General features: G+C 47.8%; 1 pseudogene across 1 annotated transcript in view; it reads left to right on the forward strand.

Annotated features, from left to right (window-relative positions):
* Nucleotides 1-26,756, forward strand: part of LOC146866933 (lysine-specific demethylase 5B-like) — a 623,554-nt pseudogene that overhangs the window by 525,636 nt on the left and 71,162 nt on the right. Inside the window, exon 12 of the transcript XR_014966711.1 lies at nucleotides 20,443-20,754. The product of XR_014966711.1 is annotated as a lysine-specific demethylase 5B-like (transcript). The remainder of the gene's footprint in view (nucleotides 1-20,442; nucleotides 20,755-26,756) is intronic.

The raw sequence follows: 26,756 nt of genomic DNA on the forward strand, positions 1-26,756 counted from the left end.
GAGGAGCGCAAAAGCTGGGCATAGCCATATCAGCTCCTCACACCACCACCTCCATCATTTTCGAGACTCCATCAGAGATCTGCGACGAGGCCATTGCTTCCTTTGGTTTCTGGTATCATTGAGCCGGTAATGGACATCTTCCTCACTCCATCATCGGCTAAAGCAGCTCCGGCTCGGATCCTGAAAAAATATAAACCTGCTACATCAGATCCTCTTTTTCTGAAATCTGATCCACCACCGGATTCTGTCATTATCGCAGCAACAAAGAAGACACCCGCAGTGACTTCTTCCTCCTCAGCTCCTCCAGATAAAGAAAGTAGAGCGCAGGATTCTTGGGATAGGAAGGCCTGCGGCTCTGCAGCGTCTTCTCTTCAGGTGTCTAACACTGCGGCTCTGCTGGGCCGTTATGACAGGTCCTTATGGGATTCGCTGGAGCGTTTTAAAGACAAACTTCCAAAGGAGGATCAACAGGACTTCTCCGAGATTCTCCAGGAAGGGGCGCTGGTGGCCAACCAGGTAATCAGCACTGCAGCGGATGGGGTGTCTTTGGCGGCTTACTCGTATGCACATGGCATATGTGCACGGAGATCTTCCTGGTTGCGCCTGACAGCGTTTAAACCGGTAGAGCAGGAACGCATTTTGAATCTTCCGTTTTCTGGAAAATCCCTATTTGGATCACACACCAATGAGGAAATGGCCAGAATGAAAGCCGAGTTGGACACGGTAAAGGCTGTGGGCCTGGAGAAGAAAAAGAAGTTTAAACGACGCTACAGGCCCTACAATCGTAAAAATTACTGATAGAGGGTTCAAACCCCTCAATGCTCGCAAAACACGCAGAACAAGTCCGAGTTTCAAGGCCGTCGTTCCTCGAGAGGAAGAGGAGGACACCAACAACAGTCCTCTTCCGCAGCAAAAGCTCAAGGGGAGCAATGATTTTCTGCTTCCTCTAGCACTGTTGCACACTCCAGTGGGAGGAAGTATCTTAAACTACATACAAGAGTGGCACAACATCACCAAAGACCAGTGGGTGCTGAATATACTGAAAAATGGGTACGCACTACATTTTTGCGTGTCCCCAAGAGACATTCCTCCGGTAAAGTCACGTCATCTACACCTAGATCTGCTGCGTCAGGAAGTGTCGACCCTTTCTCAAGAAACTAGCCATAGAAGAGGTCCCTCCTGCACAGAGAAGAAAGGGAGTTTACTCCAGATACTTCCTTGTTCCGAAAAAAGGCCAACGGAACAAATTCAGACCTATTCTAGATCTACGTTCTCTGAACAAGTTCATCAGAAAAGAAAAGTTTTGAATGTTGGCGCTCCATCAAACATTTCCACATCTGAGGAAAGGAGATTGGATGTGTTCAGTGGATCTCCAAGATGCGTACTTTCACATTCCAATTACACCATGGCATCGCAAGGTCCTGCGGTTCATTGTGGGCAAGAAGCCTTACCAGTTCAAGGTATTACCCTTTGGCCTAAAATATGCCTGAGGGTATTCACAAAATGCATGGCAGTAGTAGCGGCAGCATTACATTGCCACGGCCTGCTTGTGTATCCATACCTGGATGACTGGCTGTTGAAGGGATCATCCCCCCACATGGTGCAGGAGCACCTCCACATTTGCCTGGATCTCCTTCAACGCTTAGGTCTTCATGTGAACGTGGAAAAATCAGTTCTTCAACTTACTCAATCACTTCACTATCTGGGCGCCACCCTGGTCTCCAACCTCGGAAAAGTGTTTCCTTCGGAGGAGAGATTGTTATCAATGAGAAACAAATGCAACATCATCCTTCAAGTACATCAACCATCAGTAAGGCAAGTAGCTACTCTGCTGGGGTCGATGGCCTCTTGCATTTTTCTCATACCCAACTCCAGATTGAGAACGAGACTGTTGCAGCAGGATCTGTAGGACAAATGGAAGCAATCCTCGGGTCATTGGAACAACCAAATTCTTCTCTCTCAAACAGCAAAGAAGTCCATTCTCTGGTGGCTGCAGCCAAAGAATCTTCTGGTGGGAGTCCCATTCCATCAACCTCTGTCAAAACAATCTCTGATCACGGATGCATCTGTTCAGGGATGGGGAGCGCATCTGGGTCAACTACAAACTCAGGGCAGATGGACCAGCAAAGACCAGACCTAACATATCAACATGCTAGAACTACGGGCGGTTCATTTACCCCTCAAGGCATTCCAGCCGTCGATTCAGTCCGAATCGATCCAGATACAAACGGACAATACAACCACCATATATTACTTGAACAAACCAGGTGGAATATGCTCTCGCCCTCTGTCTCTAGAATCCCAGGCGATTTGGCACTGGCTGTTGGTCAGGAACCTCTCGATCACGGCAGTGCAACTGCCAGGAGAACAGAACGTGCGAGCAGAGGCCCTCAGTTGACACTTCGAAGAACAAGAAGACTGGGTGCTCAACAACGAAGTGGTGGCAGACATTTTTCATCAATGGGGTCATCCATCCATCGACCTCTTTGCAGACGATCGAAACAGAAAATGCCATGCCTTTGCGTCCAGATTTTACCGACCAGGAACGAGGGGGAATGCTCTTTTGATAGACTGGTCCAGGACGTTTGCATGCGCTTTTCCGCCCCTCCCTCTCATTCCGAAGGTGGTAACCAAGCTAATCTAATCCAGGATGACGATAATCCTCATAGCACAGGATTGGCCTCGCCAATGGTGGTATCCAGACCTGTTGCAACTCTCGTTCTGTCCGCATCAGAGACTCCCTTGCAGGCAGGACCTTTTGACCAAAATGGGAGGGAAGATTCTGCACCCCAGCCTTCCCTCGCTGTGCTTGGCAGCATGGCTTCTGAAATCCTGCAGTACGGACATTTGAACCTCCCTCAGGACTGCATGGACATTTTGAGGGAGTCAAAGAAGACCATCCACAAGAGCCTCTTACTCTTTTAAATGGAAAAGGTTTTACTTGTGGTGTATTCGTAATGGTTGGAGTCTAATTAGCGTGCAAGAAGAGGTAATCTTGCCGTATCTGATCTACTTGGCCAAATCTGGTTTGAAATGCACGTCCATAAAAGTGCATTTGGCTGCCATCACGGCATATAGAAAATCACCTAACCAGCCTTCTTTCTTTCAACTTCAGATGGTCAAGGACTTCCTACAGGGGTTGAAGGTTTATCCTCCTGTCCGACCTCCTTCTCCGCCTTGGGAGTTGAATCTAGTTTTGTCAAATTGATGGGTCCTCCCTTCAAACCCATTCATAAGGCCACATTACAACACATTACATGGAAGGTAGCTTGTCTGGTGGCTATTACATCAGCACGTAGAGTGAGTGAAATCCAAGCACTCTCTTCTAAGGAACCGTATACGGTTTTCCATCATAATAGGGTGGTTATGAGAACTCACCCTTCCTTCCCACCCAAATCAGTGTCTGACTTCCAAATAAATTAGACAATTTCTCTCCCCTCTTTCTTTCCAAATCATGCTACACCTGTAGAAACGTCTCTTCATTCATTAGACCTCAAGAGGGTTCTCAAGTTCTATTTGGAGGGAACAAAATCCATTAGAAAGGCTGATCAATTGTTTGTAAATTACGGCTCTGTTAGGACAGGCTTTCCAGCCTCCAAAAGATCCATTTCAAGATGGATAGTGTCTTGTATTAAGTTGGCCTACCAAATAGCGAGCAAGCCTCTGTTAGCCTCCCCTAAAGCTCACTCTACTAGGGGCAAGGCTGCTACTGTAGCATTCTTACACAATGTACCGATGGCCGAGATTTGCAAGGCTGCAACTTGGAAATCGGTCCATATGTTTACCAGGCATTACTTTCTGGATTCTGACTCCAGAGCGGATACCCAAGTAGGCCAGGCCTCCTTGAGGAATCTGTTCCAATGCTCGCTTGATTAGAGTCTTTATAATGGTCTATTCTTACTATGTCTTCTGTATGTATTATTGTACTCTGGTTACTTGCCCGCAGGTTGAGGGGATGGGCTTGCTATTCTATTCATGTGCTTATGACTATTGATGAGGATCCCCTGGAAGAGAAGGATAAGTTACTTACCTGTAATCCTAGTTCTCTTCCAGGGGTATCCTCATCAAAGTCATAAGCAACTCACCCGCCTCCCCGGGCAAGTGATGAAGATACAGTTAATCTCTTTGTGCCATGGCCTTCGGGTCTCCACAAAGAACAACTGACTTTACTGTCACCCCGAAGCATGATGGGAAGCTAGGGGTCATGGCTGCCTTAAAGGCACGGTTCCAGTTTGTTCTGTGTGTTTCTGTGTGTTAGCTTTTTAGCTTTCTACACTGATGTTTCTGCAATGCAGTCTATGTGCTGGCAATGGTTTTTTTCATTCCTCATTGCAGGAATATGATTTCTGCTGTGCATTAAAGCAGTTTTCAAATGCGTTTCTTTCTCCCTGCTTTATTGAAATGGTATTTATGTGCAAGGGAAATTCTTACAACATTGCTCAGCATTCTGGTAGATGGAAGACTGCATTGTGTGTTTATTGTAATATATATATAGATATAGAGCTACATATATGGTTTCCACATATGTTTTTATATGTTTCCGGGGTCCCGCTCATGGGCGGGACTATTCATGTGCTTAAAACTTTGATGAGGATATCCCTGGAAGAGAACTAGGATTACAGGTAAGTAATTTATCCATCTCAAATTTACTTTTCTTATAGCATCCATAAAGAAGACCTCCATTCTTTTAAATTTCAACTTTTTAAGTTAAAACGATCCATAAAGTCTATTTCTGTTCCATACTATCTTTGGGGAGGAAGGATTGTGTATGCAAAACCCTGAAGTAGGATCCTCCTCTATCGCTCTACTAGTGAAGCATAAGGCTGCTTAATCTGAAAGAAACACGTTAGTTAGATTCCTCACCTTAGAATATCCCCAGGCGTCAGACTGGATCCGGAAGATTTTTCGTCAGCAATACCCCTTGCACGTCGCTAGGCGTCGTCTGCGGCTCCGCGTCCGTCGTCGGCGTTGTGCGCCGGAATGACGTCGTCGGAGTACTTAGACGCCGCCCTCACGCGCTGACGTCAGTTCTTCTTTTTTCCGCGCCAGTAAGCGCAGATCCGGGAGAGCTACCCCTTTAGTCAATTTTTGACTAACTTTTTTGACTCTTTTTGGTCACTTCTCGACTCTGGTGCCGGTAGGATGCCTGGTTTCAAGGCCTGCGACGACTGTCACCGACTGATGTCGGTGACCGATCATCACCGCCGGTGCCTGTACTGCTTGGGCCTCGACCACGATCCGGCGTCGTGCTCCGATTGTATGGCCCTGACCTCGAAAGCTAGGCGGGAGCGGTCCCGCAAGCTTCTCGAGCTTCGCCACTCGGCTCCGCGTCGCTCTCGATCCCGGTCCAGGACGAGGTCCAAGGATCAGTCGCGGAGCAGCACTCGACATCGTCACTCGTCTGGCTCGAAGTCTTATGGTAAGTCGAGGCACCCCAAGAAGCGACACCGCTCTTCGGACTCCCCTCGCCGGTCGCGCGACTCGCCGAGGGTCCGGGTGGTTCCACATACCCGACGGTCCCTGGGACTGACGCGACGCCGGCGGAGGTCAGTGTCTTCCTCTCGGCCATGAGGAGCCTGGCCCCGCCGTTGATGCCCGCTGGCGCGCCTTCGGGCCCCGCGGACTCGACTAGGCGACCTCGAATGCCGGCGGCCCCGGCGCCGTTGGAGGCTCCGGCCCCGACGGCGCAGGTCCCCGAGGGGCCCGAGCCTGGGCCCCTGTCGACGCCGGTCGACCTCGTTACGCCTCCTCCGCCGGCGCCGACACCGATAACACCCCCGACGCCGGCTCCGGTCGACGTCGATCCCCGGTTCAGCCCCTGTCCGGTCCCGACGCCAATGCGGCGCCGCCCGACGCCGCAAGAGACACATATTGTCTATCGACCGGCTCCGATCATTCCTCCTGTTTACCAGGAATCGGATGACGGGGGCGACTGGGAGGGGTCTGATGACCCTATGGCCCTTCAGAGCCAACTTGCACAGGACTGGGCAGATGAACTGGGGGAGGCCAGTGGGTTGGATACCTCACCGGACACTGGATTCATCTCTCCTCCGACTGTGGCTTCGGAGGAGGGTGCAGCTTTTTCTGTGGTGCTGCGCAAGGCGGCCGAAGCCCTTGGGCTTGAGCTGCCTGCCGTGGCTGTGAGGACTAACATCCTCACTGAGGTGCTTCAGTCTGCCGCATGCTCCACTGAGCCTCTGCTGCCATTCAATGAGGCCCTCACTGACGTTCTGCAGGGCACCTGGTCCAAGCCCTCCTCAGACCCTCCTGAGGATAGGAACGTTGCCAGGCGCCACCGCCCTGCTCCGGGCGGCCCCAGTTTTCTGTCCCAACACCCCACCGCCGAAAGTCTGGTTATCCAGGCCTCTACCTCCCAATCCTCCTTCCCGTCCGCTCCTCCGGACCGGGATTCCAAGAGACTGGAACAGTTTGGTAAGAAGCTGTTCTCTTCGCTCAGTTTGGGCCTGCGGTCTTTGAACACCGCCTGTCTCTTGGACCATTATTCCCACTCTCTGTGGGATGCGGTGGAGGACGTGCTGCCACTGTGCCCGGAGGAGGCCCGGGCGTGGCTTTCCTCGGCCCTGGCCGATGGGAGAGATGCAGCGCGCCATGCAATCCGGTGTGGACTCGACACTACGGACTCGCTGGGTAGGGCGATTTCTACCACGGTGGCGCTTCGACGTCACGCCTGGCTGCGGTCCACGTCTTTTTCAGGGGATGTCCAGAGCACCCTCATGGACATGCCTTTTGATGGCGCTCGCCTTTTTGGTGACAAAGCGGACAGTGCGCTGGCTCGCTTCAAGGACTCCCGGGCTACGGCCACGTCCTTGGGCCTCTCGGCCCCGCGGCCACAAACTTGCGCTTTTCGCTCCTTTCGTGGCCAAGGAAGGGGCTCCTCCTCACGTCCGCCTAGCCACCGGCCGCAGAACCAGCCTGCACGCGGTCGCGGACGTGGTTTCTGCCGAGGCGGTACCGGAGGACGACGCGGTCAGTCCACATCCACCCCGGCAGCATCCGCCTCAAAGCCTTCCTAGTCCGAGCTTTCAGGCCCATTCCACGCCAGTGGGCGGCAGAGTTCGCCATCACCTGCTCCACTGGCGTTCCATCACGTCGGACAGGTGGGTGCTGCAAATCGTCCAAAGGGGCTACTCCCTCCCCTTCGAGACGACCCCTCCAGCCATGCCACCGCAGCACCACCGTATCTCGGGGGATCATTTGAATCTTCTCCACGAGGAAGTTTCGGCCCTCTTGGCCAAGGGGGCCGTCGAGCGCGTTCTGATCCCAGAAGTAGGTCGTGGTTGTTATTCCCACTACTTTCTGGTTCCCAAGAAGGGCAAAGGGGGCCTACGCCCTATCTTGGACCTCCGGAACGTCAATGCCTTCCTCTGGAAGGAACGGTTCAAAATGTTGACTTTGGCTCAGGTTCTAGCTGCCCTAGACCCTGGAGACTGGATGGTAGCGTTGGACTTGCAGGACGCATATTTCCACATCCCCGTCCTGCCGTCCCACCGGCGTTACCTGCGGTTCACGGTGGGTCAGGAGCCCTTTCAGTTCACCGTGCTCCCCTTCGGCCTTACCAGTGCCCCTCGGGTGTTCACGAAAGTGATGGCGGTGGTCGCAGCTCATCTGCACAGATCAGGGGTTCCAGTCTTCCCCTATCTCGACGACTGGTTGTTGAAGGCGGGCTCGCCCCAGGCAGTCGTCTCCCACCTCCAGACTACGGCGGATCTCCTGCATTTGCTGGGGTTTTCCATCAACGTGCCGAAGTCACACCTGAGCCCCTCTCAGAAGCTCCTCTTCATCGGAGCGGTTCTAGATTCGGCGCAGTTCCGGGTCCATCCCCCGGAGCAGCGGGTCCGGGATATACAGGCCCTGATTCCCATCTTTCGGCCTCTATCCTGGGTTTCGGTCAGGCTAGTGTTGCGGCTTCTGGGGCTGATGGCCTCCTGCATCCTACTAGTGCATCACGCCAGGCGGCGCATGCGGGCTCTGCAGTGGGACCTGAAGTTTCAGTGGGCCCAGCATCACGGAAACCTGTCCGACCATGTCTTGATCTCGGAGGGCGCTGCACAGCAGTTGCAGTGGTGGCTCACGGACCGCGATTGGGTCACGGGCAAGAGCCTCTCCCTACCCCTACCGGAGCATGTCGTAGTGACGGATGCGTCCTTCCTGGGATGGGGTGGCCATATGGGAGAGGCGGAGATCAGAGGCCTCTGGCCTCCGGCGGAGACTCGCCTCCACATCAACTTGTTGGAGCTGAGAGCGATCCGTCTTGCACTGAAAGCCTTCCTTCCCTCTGTCCGGGGAAGTGTCGTGCCAGGGCATCACCCTGGTGGTTCAACATCTGGCAGGCTCTCTGAACACCAGAGCGGACCAACTCAGCCGCCGGTGCATGATTGATCACGAATGGCGTCTGAACTCCGAGGTGGCGCAAGGTCTCTTTCAGCAGTGAGGAGAGCCTTGCTTAGATCTATTCGCCACCGACGAGAACGCGCAATGTCAGCAGTTCTGCGCGTTGGAATTTCCAAGGCGGCACTCGCTCGGCGACGCTTTTCGTTGCGAGTGGAGTTGCGGTCTGTTGTACGCCTTTCCGCCTATACCACTTCTGCCCAGAGTGCTGAAGAAGATCAAGCGTGACCGGGCCCAAGTCATCTTGGTGGCTCCGGATTGGGCATGAAGGTACTGGTATCCCGAGCTACACAGTATGTTGACCGATCCTCCGATACGTCTGCCCCTTCGGGAGGATCTTCTGTCGCAGCAGCAGGGGACGGTCCTCCACCCGAACCTGTCCAGCCTCCACCTCCATGCGTGGAGATTGAGCGGCGGCAGTTGATGCCATTTGACTTGCCTCCTGAAGTCTGTGATATCATTCTGGCAGCCAGGCGTCCCTCCACAAAGACGGTATACGCCTGCCGGTGGAACAAATTTGTGGCATGGTGCACAGCAAAGGCTGTGGATCCCCTTTCCGCCCCTCTGTCTGAGGTTCTCCTCTTTCTTCTTTCTTTGGCCCGGCAGGGCTCTGCCCTGGGCACCTTGAAAGGTTATCTTGCTGCTCTCTCTGCCTTCTTACGGCTTCCAGATCAGCCCTCTCTTTTCAAGTCCCCTGTAGTGTCACGCTTTCTTAAAGGCATTACTCACACGTTCCCTCCTGTCCCTTTCGTAATGCCTCAGTGGGACTTGAATCTTGTCTTGACATTCCTGATGTGCGCTCCCTTTGAGCCTCTTCACAATTGTCCTCTTAGTCTTTTAACTCTTAAGACTGCTTTCCTGGTAGGCATCACCTCGGCTAGACGGGTGAGTGAGCTCCAGGCTCTATCGTCCAAGCCTCCTTTTCTATCTGTTCATCCGGACACGGTTGTCCTTCGGCCTCGCCCTTCCTTTCTACCGAAAGTGGTGACCCCCTTTCATCTTGGGCAATCTGTCACCTTGCCCACCTTCTTTCCGCCTCCGTATCCTTCCAAAGAGGAAGAGCGGCTCCACCGTCTGGACCCAAAACGTGCGCTCTCCTTTTATTTGGACCGCACTAAACAGTTCCGAGTGGACGACCAGCTTTTCGTTGGCTACGTGGGTGCAAAGAAGGGAAAAGCTGTACACAAACGGACCATCTCCCGGTGGGTCGTTTTGTGTATAAAAATCTGTTATTCCTTGGCAAAAAAGGAACCGCCTGTTGGGCTGCGCGCCCATTCTACTCGGGCTACAGCGGCTACTACTGTATTGGGACGGGGAGTCCCTTTGCAGGACATCTGTCAGGCGGCAACGTGGGCTTCGCTGCACACGTTTGCCAGGCATTATTGCCTAGACAGCCAAGTCCGGAGGGATGGCTTCTTTGGCCGTTCTGTCCTCCAGGACTTTCTGGTGTGATCTTGGTTCGCAGACCCACCACCAGGGTTGGTATTGCTTGGGTATCTAGTCTAAGGTGAGGAATCTAACTAACGTGTTTCTTTCAGATGAACAAGTTACTTACCTTCGGTAACGATGTATCTGTAAGAAACATTAGTTAGTTAGATTCCTCACCGGCCCACCCATCCTCCCCGTTCTGCGAACTGACATCTAGGGTTCAGGCTATCCCTTTCAGGGCCCTAGAATTTTTTGGCACCAGTGTCGGTCTCTTGCATGGCTCTGCGTTCCTGGCGCGGAAGGCTATGTACAAGAACTGACGTCAGCGCGCGAGGGCGGCGTCTAAGTACTCCGACGTCATTCCGGCGCACGACACCGGCGACGGACGCGGAGCCGCAGACGACCTTAGCGACGCGCAAGGGGTATTGCTGACGAAAAATCTTCCGGATCCAGTCTGACGCCTGGGGATATTCTAAGGTGAGGAATCTAACTAACTAATGTTTCTTACAGATACATCGTTACCGAAGGTAAGTAACTTGTTCTTCAGCACCTGCATGCTTTCCGAATCAAATTAAGATGGATTTGGTAATGTCTGTTATGGCTCAAGGACCTTCCTGCAGTTTAGCAACACTGTAGTTCCAGCAGACAGTAAAGGCAGATGCCTTTAGGGAAGAGAAACTATGTTTTCGCAGCAATATCTGTTAGGATAGCTAACAAGAGTGCTCAATTGCCATGAAACAATAGGCCGTTGTGGCTCAACATTATTCCCCCTTTGGAAATACTGCCAGATGATTGTCAGGAGCAGGCCAAATATATTCTCAAAGTGGAAGAGTATACATTTTGATATCTCATACTGATATTTACCACATAGTCACAGGGCCTGCTCAACATAAGTATGGCTGGCTCCGAAGTGCATTCTTCTTTCTGGAGTCCAGTTGAGCGCTAGAAATGCCTTTTGAGGTCTAACATGTATTTGGAAAGCATGTGGATGATGCAGGCAATCAAAACATACAGATGCTGACATCATCTGATCGTTGGAGAGGTGATACTTAATGATAGATGCAAATTTGCTGATTGAAATCATTTGTTGGTATGCAGGACCAAAGAGAGCTGTTGATCAGAAACCCAAGAGGTTTTAGAGTCCTCAAGAATCATGGTAAGAAACGGTGCTCTTTTAGTATAGCAATTAAGATTGGGTTGATTATTTTGTTTTTCTGTTTTGTTTTTCTGTAAACTTGGTTTCAAACAGCTGTAATCTGGTGATATCTGGTATGGAAGAAAGGTTTAAGTTGCAAATTATCTGCATATTTGTGTTAAATGCCCACATTTTCTAGAAACCAGCCTAGTAGTTACATGTACAGTTAGAAAAGCACTGGAGATAGTACGGAGCCTTGTGGGACGTTCTGTTGGGTTATTATAGTTGCCTAATTTAACTAAATGGCAACATCTAGTAAGTAACAATCTGAACTAATTCTGTCGCAGGAGTATGGCTTGACTAAGAAATGCATGAATCCTTGCATGGTGTTGACGAGTAGACATTTGGAACTAGTTATAGGGAAGCTTGGTGGAATACACTTATCTAGAAGCCATCTTAGTGTCCGGGGCTAACCTATTCCTAGAGTTTATTAGAAGAAAGTAATACATCTTTAGTAACAGTGTTAACTCTGCTTAGTACTGTGTTCCCACTTAAAGTTCTTTTATTGCTTGCCCGCCTCCTCTTATATGATCATGGATCGTTTAAAGCGTTCTTGACTGGAAAAGTCTGGGAACTGAAGGGTGGCACCATTTATTTTCCTGTGTGATATGTGAATGTCTATGCACATTGTGTCTAGTTTTAAGCATACCAAATTCAAACCTGTTTCGTTTGCAAGTGTCTGGCTGGCTGGAAATGGCCTTTTAGAGAACGACTGCAGGAAATTTAAAAGGGAATTGATGCATTAATTGACCTTAAACTTAGTAGATTGACCTTCTTTCCTAGATTGCTTAAACTCCGAGCTTCCTCCCTCCTCACCTGTCCATGAGTTCTATTTTTACAGTGTTGTAATGTCATCTGGACGAAGAAAGGGCTTTCTCACCAACTTTTGTGGAATGTGATTTAATGTTATGTATATTTGTAAAGCATACTATCACCCTGGAAGGTATACTAGCACTGAGTAGGTATGTGTGCCTAGCCCCGCATCTGGTTGGTTTATTGAAGAGCCAGATCTTCAGCTTCTTGCGGAATTCAAGGAGAGAGTAGGAGGCTCTGATGGGGAGAGGAAGGTCTTCAGGTAGGTGGGGTCTGAGTTGTGGAGGGCCTTGAATGTGACTTTTTGTCCATATAAAGCAAATAAATCTTGGCAACAAGTGACGAGCAACATCAGTAGCCGTGGTTCCATAATTCATCTGAAATGGAGATGACCTGTTATGAGTTTATAGGAATACTAAATAAATAGACCACCAGGGCTATAAAGAGTATAAAATGTATCAAGAGAGGCAGGAGGACTTAAGAATGCTAAGGAAGTCAGACGCGATGGCTTCATATGGAGGCAGTGGCGGCTGGTGACATTTGAAAGTGATGAGGCGTAAAATTATTGTCGTACTGCACTGTGAGCGAGCGCGGCGAGCGAGCTGGAACAACCTACAGGGGGTTTGGGGGGATTCTCCCTCCGAGAAAATTTTGAAAAAAGAGTTGACAAATGGTGCATTTTCAAGCAAATTTGAGAAAGCAGGAAGGTTAATAAAGCAATTGTGAAAGTGCAGTTATTACATTAATAAAGAGATGTCATATAACCTAGGTAGTTGCTTATTCAGTATAACCACAGAGCTTCATAACACACTTCAAGATACAATGCATTGCTGCTGACGATTTTAGCTTTCCCAGACCAAGTAACTAGTTATGCGACGGTTGTATTTATGTACCAGATGTTGTGAACACTGAAACCAATGTAATTACCAGACTCTTCCACTGACATGCACCCCTTCAACTTAATCCTCAATCCCCTCTAAGTATTCACAATACTTGAAGGGTTAATCCACATGCAGTAGAAATCTAGGCACAACTTGTATCGTCTATTGCTGACTAAAGCACTACAATTAGTCACCAAGCAAAGCACTATAGCGAGTGTCACGGAGTGAAGCACAACAACATTTGAGTGAATTATGGTAGTGTCATTGAGTGAAGTGCTGGAGTGTCTGTCACTGAAAAAAGTGCAAGAATACATATCGGAGGAGTATATACTGAATTTTCTTTAGTGTGTCCCTGATTGCCAAAGTGTCTGTCTCGGTTTGGAGGGCTGTAGTATTTGTTTCTGGCCGGGCACCCCCCTCAATGAGATGGGATGGAAAAGCCTAATATGTGACAAGTCTGAAGGTGAGAAGAGCCCACTCTGTAACACAGGGGTGCATTTATCATCTTGTAATACAGGCCTGTTAGCAGGGGAAAGCACATATAAAACAATTGGAAGTAATAGGCCCCCTTGCCGGACTCAAGTCGTAATCTTGCCCCAGAGGTACAATTAAAGTGAGATGAAATGTGGCCGTTAATATCTGTGAGTCGAGCAACTAGGCTGCATTTCTAGACACCCACGATTTTGGGAATGTTCTATATTCACCAGGCACCCAGCTTCTATCCAAATATCTCCTTCCTGCACCGAGGCGCGTTTGTGTGACCCAGAAGCTTTAAAACAAATTACTATTATTTATTCTTTTATTAGTATGATTAGTATTTTTGCATGTTGATGATTCTTTAGAGCAGTCTATTGATAGAATATAGTGGCCTTTCAGAGGCGTACTTTCCGTTAGTAAGCTGAAATGCAAAAGCACTTGCTTGAACCACTTTGCTTTCAATAATGAGAGAACATAATTGTGTTTACTGCACATTAGCTCCACCTCGCTTTGGCTAACTGATGAAGCTGCGTCAGTAATTGATTTTCTGATGCAGCACGCGCAGGCACACCGTGAGCGGAGTTCACGAAAGGCAATACTGGATTTCACCGCATGCACGCACCGTCATTAAAAAGGCGCATGTTTTAATTATGTTTATTTAGGGCTGCGAGTGAAGCCAGTCCTGCCGGTGCTGGCCCTTTGATTTATGGCCGGTGGCATTCCCAGTACTGGCAGAATTTTCATGTGGAAAGAGTGTTATTTAGGACTTGACTGAATAAGAAACCCTTTGGTTATTAAGAGTGTGAGTTGCTTTGTATCATAACTTGCAGAATAGAGAAAAAAGGAGAGGGACCCCTTAAAGCTCTCAAGGGAAATGAGGTACTTATAACCAAAATAAAAGGAATTCCCTTGACCCAACAATTGCAATTTCCATATATAATAGCTAACAATACAATAAAATATTGAATACTATATCCAATACATATATTACAAAAACATTTTATTGAAAGAAATGTGTCCGTATTATTCCAAAACAATTAAAATCACATATAATATCACAATAATCCACAATAAAAAAGTAATCTTTTTAAAAAAAAATTAAAGACATACAGTACATGTTAATCAGGAGGGAATTGATTAACAACAATTATGCAAATACAAAAAGAAATCCGAGGTCTATATCGCAACCCTTGATACAAATTCAAGAAAGTTGCCACTTAGCAATTGCTCCAAGAGTAAATTAAAGAGGTAAGCATGTAAGAAACAGATACAACAAGAAGGAACTTGATCTAAGGATAATCAGCATCCCATCATTACACTCTGAAAGTGCCCAGTGTCATCATCTGGGGTACCAAACAACTCTTCTCAACAACCTCTTGTGACATCGAGGTGATACGAATGAGTTGTATCCTCTTACCAAGCATTCATCAAAGAAAAGAGGAAAAAAGAATTTAGAGTGCAATGCAAAAAAAATTCTAGGAAAATTTTTGTATTTTTTAAGGTGTTTTTAAAATAGAATAAACAATTGACGAACACTGGGTATATAATTCTAACTTGTGTCCCATCAATCGTGTTCCTATCTAAAAGCAGTGTATGAAAAGAAAAAAAGAAGAAGCAGTTAAAAGACGTTTGCTGCTCCTATGTACTGGTCGACATGTTTCAGCCTTCGGGAAGACTATCCCTGGCTTTCTTCAGGACCTCATGATCAAAGCTTCTAATCGTAGGCTTCGCAAAGAAAAATGGGTTATTACTATACCCTTATAGCTGTTTTCAATTCCTCACTCCTCCATCCCAGCGCGAGTCCCTGCCGGAGGTACCGATATAGACCTCGGATTTCTTTTTGTATTTGAATATTTGGAAAGGGGGATTAGGAATCCTCGAAGGTCTCTAAATATTTTCCCTCAGACCCTATTTGTATTTGTTTGTTTTTTTAACAACAATTATGACCAGCATAATAGAGACAAACACATATGTAAGACACAGCTTTTGTTCTTTACAGATGCACATCACATTGGACTCAAAAACACAGCTCGTAATACATTGATTCAAACAGTATTTGACCCGTCTGTGTTAGTCCTTGGATTGTGCCTTCCAACAGCGTTGACGCGTTTCGATGGTTTCAAATTAATCATACCATCTTTGTCAAGACACAATAATTCTGTCTCTCTCTTATGACAATCCTATTTCCTTTTTCCTCAGTTTATAATAAAAATCCATGCGTGCTCATGGCTCTGATTTATCACTTTAAAGCAGAATCTCTGTAACAATTCGTGGGTTCGATGTCCTTGTTTTTATAAGGTACTCTGCCCCTCATGGATCCTTTTCCGTTTTTGAAGGTACTTCCCGTATTAGATTTCTGGGAGTTGTTTATAAATGTCACTGCACCGCGAGGCTTTTATTCCTCTTCTTTAGCGTGCAGCTATAGTTCAACGGTGTTTCCTCGAAAATACGAGTGTCGGGTTCAATGTTGTATAATTCCTTTTATTTTGGTCATAACTTGCAGACACAGGGCAGGACAAAGCACCGCTTTCGAATACGTGAGTATCAATAATAAACAATGCTGAGTTATCATTTGGTGGCTTTTGGAAACGCACTGTTGTTTCCCTTGTGTTTGTGCGCGCGCGTGTTTGGGGAGGGGGTGATAACGGTTCTGTTTGCCAGATGTTGACCTGCTTCTACAAATGCGACCACCAACATACCAACGAAACAGAAGGTGTGTACAACTTGAATACATGTAATGCTAAACAAGCCACAGAACTGGGCCTGTTACTCGCGATATACTGTCACATTTCCGGGGTGTCCCTGACAAGTATGTATGAGGTAAATTACATGTCATAATAGCTGCCAGTTGAGGTTATGCACGTGTGTCACAGACCAGAACAGCAATAAATGGCTGCGGTTTGAACGGTTGCTGTTGGCATTTGGCTGCAAACTACATGTCGCAGGTTCGAATCCCGAGAAAGGTCACGCATTTTATCAGTGCTGATAAAATGAGTATCACCAAGCTGGACATCTTTCACCAGGTCCAATAGACTGAAGCGCTAACTGATAGTGCTAGTATGTTAGTGTCCACTGCTACCTCGGGCAGCAGTTCCCAGGAAGGACCTTAGGTGTCAAATTAATTTTCAATACGGTTATCTAGTATTTGTTGATTTTTTTTCTCCTTTCCTCCACTGCATATTACAGGACAGATTTTACAACATAAATATCGCTTCCTTTACTATTTTGGGGAAAGTTGCACTTCCCCCAAATATCCAAGGACTGAACTAGGAATATTGTATTAGTTTTCTCTGCATCGCAGCCACTTTGCTGTACTGACGGCGCTAAGGCCGCGCAGGGGCTCTGTATTTACATGTCCTCTCCGCTTCCGGGGTGAGACTGGAAAGGACAGAAGCAACCGGGACAACGGCTTCAGGTGGCGAAAGAAAGAGCTGGCATCTGTACGTTGGATTTGCAACTAAGACAGCCAAAGGGGATAACCTGTAATGTTCATAATTCGCATTACACAACAATCTTAATTTGAAAAAACATGCTTTTACACTATTTTATTTAAAGACGCAAACGGAAGGTTTTTGTCGCGACGGCCCACTTGGCCATAGCTCAAATAAAATATTTTAAAGTAAAAATAAAGCTAGCTTTGTAGTTAGATGAGCTATCGAACTCTTTAGCATTTTTATTTTTATTAAAAACGTTTGTAGGAAATTGGCGTTCAAGAGTTTGGTCAAACTTCAGCGACTCACACCAGCGTCCTACTTTTGACAATGGGTACTGCAGCGGCGGCCGGCATGCTCGCGGGAGGAGGGGGGGGTCGTGGCTGGGGAATAAAAAAATAAAAATAAAACGTACCTGAGTGCCGGGTACCGTGCCGCCTCCGCTCCTGGCCGGTTACGCTGTAATGGTGCAGCGGCAGCCAGGTCTGCATGTTCCTGCTGCAGAATTGGGAAGCAGGCAGCAGGCAGCTTCCCTCCCCTACCCAAGCCAATCACAACACTGCAATGGCAGCGTTGTGATTGGTTTGGCGCAGCGGAGAGCGCCTCAGCCAGGCCATTTTCTCTATGTAGGCTGCATGCAGCAGCCTACATAGAGAAAAAGGGAGAGTGTGCATAACTGCTGTGTTCGGCCCTGGGGCCGACCAAACAGTACCCACAACAGTGGGTAAGCCACTCTCCCCCCGCCCCCCTGCCCTCGAGCAGGACCGCCCACCCACCAGCCCCCAACCAGGCGCAGTGGGGCGACGCCCCCACACCCCAATGGGGGAGCCGCCACTGTATGGAGTTACTTTTTTAGGTCGAGCCTAGCTCAGCGCGCATGCGCTGCTTTAGGAGAGGGCCTCTTGGAATCACTCCAGAATTTCTGAAAGCTTGTGCATGTGGTTGTCACATTCTATTGGCCTTTGCGTATGGCTTTCAAAAATGAAAGCATGCCATTGGCCAAAGGCGGGTGCATGTCCCACCTTTTCTGAAAAAGTTTACTCCCACGGCATCCACCTTGTGAGCAGCGGCGCGCAATGTGCCATCTGTTGTGGATCATGTTTCTATTTAGTGCGGTCGCTTTCACTTTAATGCCCGTGCTTGCTGCATTTGTCACCCGCTACTTATCTGTATAGCCTGTCTTTCTGTGTGTCTGCCAGCGGCATGAAAACATGTCGCACTGCATATGCTGACAGTGATTTTATTGTATGTACTTTTGAACGGGTCGTCATGTATACCCTTATTCGTGTTGGCTTGTTTCTTATTCCCTCCCGTGCCCTCACCACTGCCCTGCCTCCACCGCGTTCTTCCCACGTGTCTCCCACCCTTCTAGCCTAGTGTTTTGCTCTGCCCCGGGACAGCATGGCATATGCCCCTGGAGCCTGTGGCGCTGCAGCCTGAGAGTAGGGATACCGGAGGCTGCCGGAAGACACAAAGCCTGTTCCGGTACCCGAGCCCCCCAAGGACTTAGTCGTCTGGTCCCTCTTCAACGCCATCTTTATCAACTGCTTCTGCTGTTTGGGCTCCATGGCCCTCGTCTTCTCGATCAAGGTAAAAGCATTAAATGGCCCCTCCGAACCAAATACAACCGCAGCACATCCCTGAGTACATATAAAGTTACTTGTAGAGTCCAGGTCAACTGGATCACCATGTTCCATCCCGGGATTTAATTTAACAAAACACTGCACTCTGGAAGTTGTAGTCCTGATTCATCATAGAGGACAAAAATTAAATGAAGAATTGATTGAACAACAACTGATCTGGGTGTTTGTGATAGTTGAGTTGCAAGCACCTCGGGTTTGTTGACAGATTGGCTGTGGGGTGTGCTGCAAAGGTCAGTGGTGTGTACTCGTGGTACCCACGCCATGATATGCTCACTCCCAGGGGGTCGTGCGGTTGCCTTCTAGATGGAACGTGTTTTACTCGTTGCAAAGTCGTGCTGTAAAACTCCTCGGTGGAAATACTGGCAGCGACCGACAGAAGACATATTTTGTTTGTGACAAAGCAGGGTAGCACCCACAGCTGGGTGGCGTTCTTGTGTGTACTCTTTGTATTTTACCACCTGCATGTCCGCTTACAGGGTGCTCACTTGTGAAGTTGTGGAATGTGTGTGCGCTCATTGCACAGACATGTAGCCCCAGTACTGCTGCACAAATGTTTGCAGTGCACCCTGCCATAGTTTGGGGGACGGGTGGAGCAGCAACACAGGTGTGTTTCACTCACTATCGCAATACCGTGCTTCCTGTCCTAGTTCAGGGGATGGGTGGAGCAGCAACACAGGTGTGTTTCACTCATTATTACACTGCAGGTGCTCACACTATTGCAATCATTGTGTTCTCGGTGCTACAATTGTAACACATGCATTAGTACATTCGTGGTGCATGTTAGAATAATGTTGGTATAGCTTACGAGCCAAATTCACAAATTATCACAGCTCTAGTCAGTGGTGGAAGCGGGAGAGATCTGAGGGGCACACTTTAGGAAAACAGTCCCCCTGCTTTTTGTCAAAAGTCAACCGTTCCGGACTATTCATTTCTACAGCTGAAGTGCTTCGACTGAAGTATAAGGCAGGGTGTGTCTTATGCTGCGAAACCAAGGGAGGGGCAGACAACTAAAGTAGCCTTCTTGCCTGGGTATTGCTGACTGAAAAAAATGTAAATGTGCACAACTGGTCAATCTGCATATGTGAAATTGATGGAATAACTTGAAGCTGCCTGGTGACACACATGTATTCTTTTTGAGAGGTATTGTAAGGGACCTAGCTACCTGCTAAGCTGTGATATGTGCTTTTAAAAGAGGGTTAAATAAATAAACCACTGCACTACATACAGCCTGCAAAATACCTATATTGTGGAAGCATTTTTGTAATTGTAATTTTTATCTTAAACATTTTTGCACATTTTGTATCTATACTGTGTGTAATACAAATGTAAAATAATTGTCTACATGTTTACAGCGCTTTCTGTCACAGACTGGGGCCTTGTAGCACTAAATATACACAAGTCACTATTCTCCACTGCACCATGAGATTTGGTGCGGTGCCTTAACTAATAGAGGTTTCATAACGTACAAATAGTGCATTTCCCACTGATTCACTATGAATTTTCATTTAAGCTGTGTGTTATTTGATATGTAGTTACTGAAAAGTGAAAGACACATATGGGTGGAGGGAAGTTAGGCTGTATGTATTGCTGTATTATAGTCTAAATGCTTATAAGGTCCCAAAGGCGAGATCTATTGCTATGCCAATGCTTGGTTTACTTTAATGCTTGTACACCTTGGAAAAATGTAGGTAACAGTGGGCAAGCAGACTCAATATTGCATTTGAGTAGAAGGCCCATCAGAAAAACTGGATTGTCCTCCTAGAATTATTTTTGAATTTTTATTCAGGGCCTTTACAAACGTTTGCTGCCTAACTAATAAGTAAGAATCTTTGTGTATTACACACATTAAATCATCTTGGAGGTTTTGCTTTTCGGCAGACTTTGTAGATTTTAGGTGTTCCTTTTAAGTAACCTTCGAAGAAACCTAGAAAGGTTATTGAAAATGGAAATCTGGAAAACAAATAGTGTAGAACAATTCTAACATGGATAGCAGATTTAACTTGAACGTTAAGGTTTATTATTATGTGGCCAATTATTGTATTTTTATTCTATTTGCCTATAGGGTCATGTTTCCTGGGTCTCTGTGAAAATGGTAAAAATACTTGATTGTGGACTGTAATCCTCCCATTTGTTAATTTACACGTCATTTACACTATCTTTTATAGAATGAGTGTGGAACTAAAGATGTTCTCACTAGTGTGGAAAGAAAACTAAAACGACAACATGAACGACGGCACTTCTTTGGCAGGAAACACAGAGTGAAGAAGATGCTTGCTCCCAAAAAAATGAAATTAAATCAGTCAAAAGATTTGAACATGAGCAGACAGGATACTCCTCGGGAACAGCTCTAGGAGGTGCCAATGCTCAGCGAATCACGGTCCAGTTCAGGGGAATTGTCATGTTCAGATGGTGAAGATTCTGATGACGAGGATGCTGTTTGTCCTGCTCCAGACTGCCAGCAGCCTGAAGGAGAAGAGGTCCGTGACGCATAGAGTCAAGTTGTTTTCTGCCTCTAAGGCTTGAACAGTCAGGAGAACATTATCGTGCTGGCAAATAGGGAATGGACACATTTGTATTATGTTAAAGCACATTGATGGTGATAAACCTAGGTAATAAATTTTATCTGCTAAAGCTAGACCAGTGGATTCACACGCCAGATATTCGTTCAACTCCTCTAGTTTTGTATTTGTGCCAGTTTTCAATTTACGATGGGTAGAATTCGAAAAGGGCTTTTATTTTAAAATGCTTAAAATCTGTGTGAAGTAATACAGGGGAATTGTTAAAACATAAGGTTCTCATCATGTGCATGGTCATTCGTGTAAATAAAATAGTCTGAGGTATCTTCTGTACCATTGATAAACAAAATAAATGTTATCACGTTAACTTCTAAAGACAAGACCCATCATAAACCATGTGTTTGTAGATATTATGTAGTTATTCATTATTGAATCTTTCATGATTCATATGCGTGAATCATCCCCGTAATTGAGGTTAGACCCCACGGCAATTAAACAAGAAGTGCAAAGAAAGCATAGTTAAAACAAGTGACATGGTAAACAATTCACATTGTTTTAATAAGGACCACACTTAAGCAAATCAGGAAGCAGTTTCTGAAGCGCTTGCCCTCAAGGGCAACCGTACCTCAGATTTCTTACTTCATGTCCTGTGAAAGGGAGTCTCCCTGAGCTCTGCTCAGTTCTTCACTATTCCAGTTGATATCTTTCAACTTTTGACCTCAAACTGAATTTTATCTTGGATGCTTAGTTCTGATAAGAAAACAAATTGTCCGAGATCTAAGAAAGGCCTTTTTAGCCCATTGTAGGAGAGTAGGGTCTGCTATCCTATGGTCACCTCAAATTTTTGCTTTTTGCTTCACTGGTTTTTGACATATTGAGGCTGTGGGCCTGCTAATCAGACCCCCAGCCTGCTGTTCTCTCTACTAAATTGACACTATGCACTCTAGGTGCATAACCAATTGGAACTAGATCACCCTGTGAGCCCCCTGTACCAGTGTACACTAGGTACCCAGGGCATTGGTGTATCTAAGGCCTACCAGGGGCTGAAGCATGTATTATGCCACCCCTGGCCTGGCCTAACAAATTTGACACAACTGGCTGATCACTCAGCTGGGGTAAGTTGGTGTAACCACCTCTTACTTAGGTGTAGTATACCTATACCTAACCTTAAATGGGACACCTGGTAACCTATAAGTCACTCCTATCGCAGGCCTTGACAATCCTGAAGGCAGAATGCTTGGTTCCATGTGAGATGGTGCTCTGGCATGAACTGAGCCTGTCTGCAGTGGTCGGAACAACTTCCTTCTACTGTTTCCAGATATCGTCATACCATATACTCTTAAGTGCATTATGAACCTCGCGGTTAAATGCTATCTTTGGTTTGGCTTTATCAAAACATGTCGAGTAAGGTGTCATACGAATTGGAATACTAACCCCTCGCCAATTCTGGCGACGGGGTTAGCATTCCACCCTTCTAGAGGGACACGACATGTACAGTACCTGAAACCCGGGTAAAATCAGACATAGCCTCAGCTCCACAAAATGGATGCTGCCACCACAGACACAAGTCTGCCCTCCTGCTGCTGGGAGTCCTTCCAGCTTGGGAGACGTGGACAAAGGGTTTCCTGCCAGGGGAGGTGCGAGCACCACCCCAGACAGGATTTTGTGTATTGGTCAGGTAGGGCTTGAAAGGAATCAGACATGCCTGAGGCTCACAAGGAGCCTCGGTGCATATGCCAGTTCAAACCGGTCCTGGGGCACACCAGCCCCGGACCTGGGGCGAGCTGGACAAAGGATTGGGGGTGTAACCACCTCCCTTCCTGGTCCCACCCTTAGGGAGGGACCTAGCAGGTAGTCCGGCCCCTAGAATCCGCTTAAAGGTAGGAGCTGTGTCCTAAGACTTCAGACATCCTGGAATCAACTTAACTACAAGAAGAAGACGGGAACTTCGACGCTCTGCTGCACAGAGGACAGAAGGAAATCTCCCCTATGGTCAGGGAGTGACCATCTTGCTAACGCAAGCACCAACCAGCAACTCGACATCTGCTTTGCCGCCGCCTCCTGCCGGAGCCCAGAGCCCGACAAGACCTGGACCTCCAGACCTCTCACAGCCCGATCCACAGTCCCTGAAAGGAAGGAACCCGTGGAGGCACCGAGACACGTGGAGCCAGCCATCTTGGAAGACCGATGACAAGCTGCAAGCGCGATAACCGAGGCTCCCTCCAAGTTGTGCTTTTGGTCCTTAGAAGCCCAATCACCGAGCAGCATCTGCACTAAAGGTGAGCCCTCCAGCATCTCCACGATCTGCGTGGGGCCCCTCTGCATTTTGCCTCTCGACGCGCCTGCCTGGTCTCTGGCCCGTTGGCTAGTGGCCATTTTGGCGACCTAAATTGAAATCTACGACGCTGGTCTGGTTGCTCCAGACTGGCCCCAGCTGCTCTCCAAAGGAGCAGCCCCTCTGACCTTGCTGGTCAGAACAATCAGCTTTCCTCTCTTTTCCACGACTCCTGCCTTTGCCAAGGCTTGTTTACTTCTTTCGAGTCACCGACAGCGAGAGCCTGCGTGGGACAGCTCGTAAACCGACTCCTGGACGTCGTCGACCTTCAGGGACCACGTGGCTGCGGAGACAAGCTACCCCTCATCACCTGTTTGCACCCAACATCGCCTGGTACCTACCTGGTGCCACGCCGGTCACTGGCTAGTGACTGTGAACACTGTCCCCTCTGCTTTCAGGTCTTCTACAACTCCGATCCACCCTTGGATCCAACGCAGCTCTTCTGGACCGACCGCCTGCAGCATCTTTGTCATCAGGCTCCATTGAATCGATAGAAGAAACCCGACGCATTTCGAGACCTATGCACCCGCTTCCTGTGTGTGAGGTAACGCTGGCACTCCGGTGCCCAAGTGTAGAGAAACATCTCTAGTGTCTGTGTTTTGAATCTTAAGTTCGTAGTCCATCCAGAAGACCCTTTCTGCAGTAACTTTTAAACTTTTACGCACCCATTGAAACCCTATGGGAGCCCGCGTGTAACTTTCCTCACTGCACACGCGACCCGTGGACCTCCTGGTCACTAACTGAAGTTAGCTCCTTGTAGGCCCAGCAATTCTAGAGGCCCTGGCCTTTTCCCTTTCCTGTTCGTGGTACTTATACCACTATTTTAGTATATGGTTTGAGTGGCCACCAGGGCCCATCCATATAAAGTGCAACTTCTGTATATTATAACACTGTCTTGTTTAACGATTTGTGCTCCTGTGCTCATAAAGAGTCGAGGGGATACTTTGAGTAATAAATACATATATATTTTGAATATATATCTGTGTGGTGTCCTTTCATTGGTATAAAAGGGGGTTACATGTGGTAAAACAGCTTGCTTAACACGCTTTAACGAGTTTAGCCTCAAAGACTGCTTAGCCTACGCTACCACTAGGGCAGCTAGTCCGAAAAGGTTGACTTACAACCACACCATAAGGGTTGCTTGGCATGGTACAAGGTGGTCACTTTAACTAGTGAACATCATATACCAGGCCAACTTCCCACATTGGTGAGCAGCGGTTGGATTTGAGCTTGCTGTGTTTTACCATTGTAATCTCTTTGTTACCAATTGAAAGATCACATAGGTACCTGTAGGGACATATAAAACAAGATTAGATATACTTAAGTTCTACTGAACTTAGTTGTTGTAGAGCAAAGGGAGTAGCACACCCTGACTACAACTACTAGATAGGTTTAGTAGGTAAACCCAAGTTTAGGTAGTTGCAACACACCCACCCACACTTAAGAGCAATGGCTGGGGCAGAGGGGTCCAATGTACCCATCTCTGTCGAGAGTGACCCCCAGAGGGCACCAACCATCTTTGCTACCCTAAATCAAAATGAGCTCAGGCAGTTGGCAAATATCAGGGGCCTTAAACAGCCCAGGAACCCTACCTCTGCTGAACTCAGGGAGCTCTTACAAGCTGATGAGGATCAGAGAGCTCTCAACAAAGACTCCCAGTTAGGCCCCTTAGGGACTGGAACAGGAGGCCCCCCTTCTGAAGATGCTACTGAGGTACCCCTTTCCAAAAGTCACCCCTTAGATGAGAATCATACTACAGAGGATGAAAGTGATAAGGGTACTGATACAGATGGTAGTGGGGATGAAGGGAGAACTAGCCCAGTGCCAAGTGTTATACGTGGCCCAGCTAACTTAAGGCTACTTGGGACTGACAATGGGGTCACCCCATTGGATCTCCCTAGTGGACTTAACCAGGGGCTTGGGAGGAGGAGGAATCACTCAGGTGACTCTGATGCTTCTCATGCCTCTAGAGGCTCTCAAGGTAACTCCAGGAGAAGGATGACCACCCCTCAGAGGAGGGAACATGAGGCCAGAATGCAGGAAGCTCAGCTGAGGATCAGGAGACAGGAGCTAGAAGTAGCCCTGATGGAAGAGAAACTGAACAAGGCTAGGCAACCTAGAGAGAGTGGGTCTATACCCACTGGTGGCAGCATTGTCCCTAAGGACAAAGATAGGGTCTTTGACAATAGGAACCTGTCCAAGGTTGTGCCCCCCTACAAAAGTGGGGATGACATCCACAAATGGATGACTGCTCTTGAGAGAGCCTGCAAAGTGCAGCAGGTTCCTGAAGACCAGTGGGCAGCAATCTTATGGCTCTCCTTTGAAGGAAGAGGCAGAGATAGACTCCTCACTGTTAGGGAGGAGGATGTCAGAAACTACAGAGCCCTGAAGAGTGTCCTAGTTGATGGGTTAGGCTTAACCACTGAACAGTACAGGTTAATGTTCAGAGACACCCAGAAGACACAGACTCAGGACTGGTCTGAATACATTGAATGTGCCACTAAGGCTTTGGAGGGTTGGTTGCTGGGAAGTAAGGTGTCTGATTATACAGGATTGTACAATTTGATGATGAGAGAACAGATTTTAAATAACTGTCAGAACCAGCAACTGCATCAACACTTGGTTGACTCAGATCTGACCTCTCCCCAAGAATTGGGAAAGAAGGCAGACAAATGGGTCAGAACCAGGGTTAAGCAAAAGAACCAGAACCAGCGCCAAGGGGGTGATCAGAAGAAAACAGACCAAAAGGGTGGAGATCAGAAATCTAAAGACCAGAAGTCTTCAACAGGGCCCCAAACTAGTACTAACGAGGGTGGGTCCCAGCCTAAAGGGAAGAAGAAAGAAGGTCCAAAGAAACCCTGGTGCAAATCTTGAAAGAATACAACTCACTGGACTAGTGATTGTAAGAAGGGTGGAGGCCCCAACACTGTTGCCCCTAAGGCACCTGCTCCCAGTACTACTGTTAGCAGTGTTGGTCCCCAGACAAAGGGTGTAGTGGGAATCACTATGGGAACTGAAGGAGATTCTGACTTAGACAGAACCCTGACACAGGCAGTCTTGATCTGTGATGGGGACATGGATTTGTCCCTGACTGTGAGCCCCAGTAACCTGGGCAAGTACAGACAGACTCCTTTAATAAATGAAAAAGTGGCTCAAGCCTACAGGGACACATGTGCCAGTGTCACTATGGTGACACCAGGCTTTGTGGACCCTGGACAGTACATACCAGGTGAGAATTACCTGGTGACCAATGCCAGCAATGCCACTACTTCACATAGTGTGGCAGTTGTTAACTTCTCATGGGGAGGGGTAACTGGCCTCAAAAGGGTTGTAGTTAGTGCAGACCTCCCAGTAGAATGTTTGTTGGGCAATGACCTAGAGAGTTCTCTATGGTCAGAAGTGGAGTACAGGACACATGCAGAGATGTTAGGTATATCACCACATGTCCTTGCTGTGACCAGGTCACAGGCCAAAAAGTGCCTTACTGAACCACAGGTCTTGGATCCTGGAACAATGGACCAAGCACCTACCAAGAAGAAGAACAGGAGGGTTAAGGCTGTGCCTTCCCCCCTGCCTCCAAGTGATGATCAGCCTTCCCAGGAAGATGATCTAGAGGACCCTGAAGGAA

The sequence above is a fragment of the Triturus cristatus genome, chromosome 1_2 (genome assembly GCF_964204655.1).
Source record: "Triturus cristatus chromosome 1_2, aTriCri1.1, whole genome shotgun sequence".
Taxonomy (NCBI): domain Eukaryota; kingdom Metazoa; phylum Chordata; class Amphibia; order Caudata; family Salamandridae; genus Triturus; species Triturus cristatus.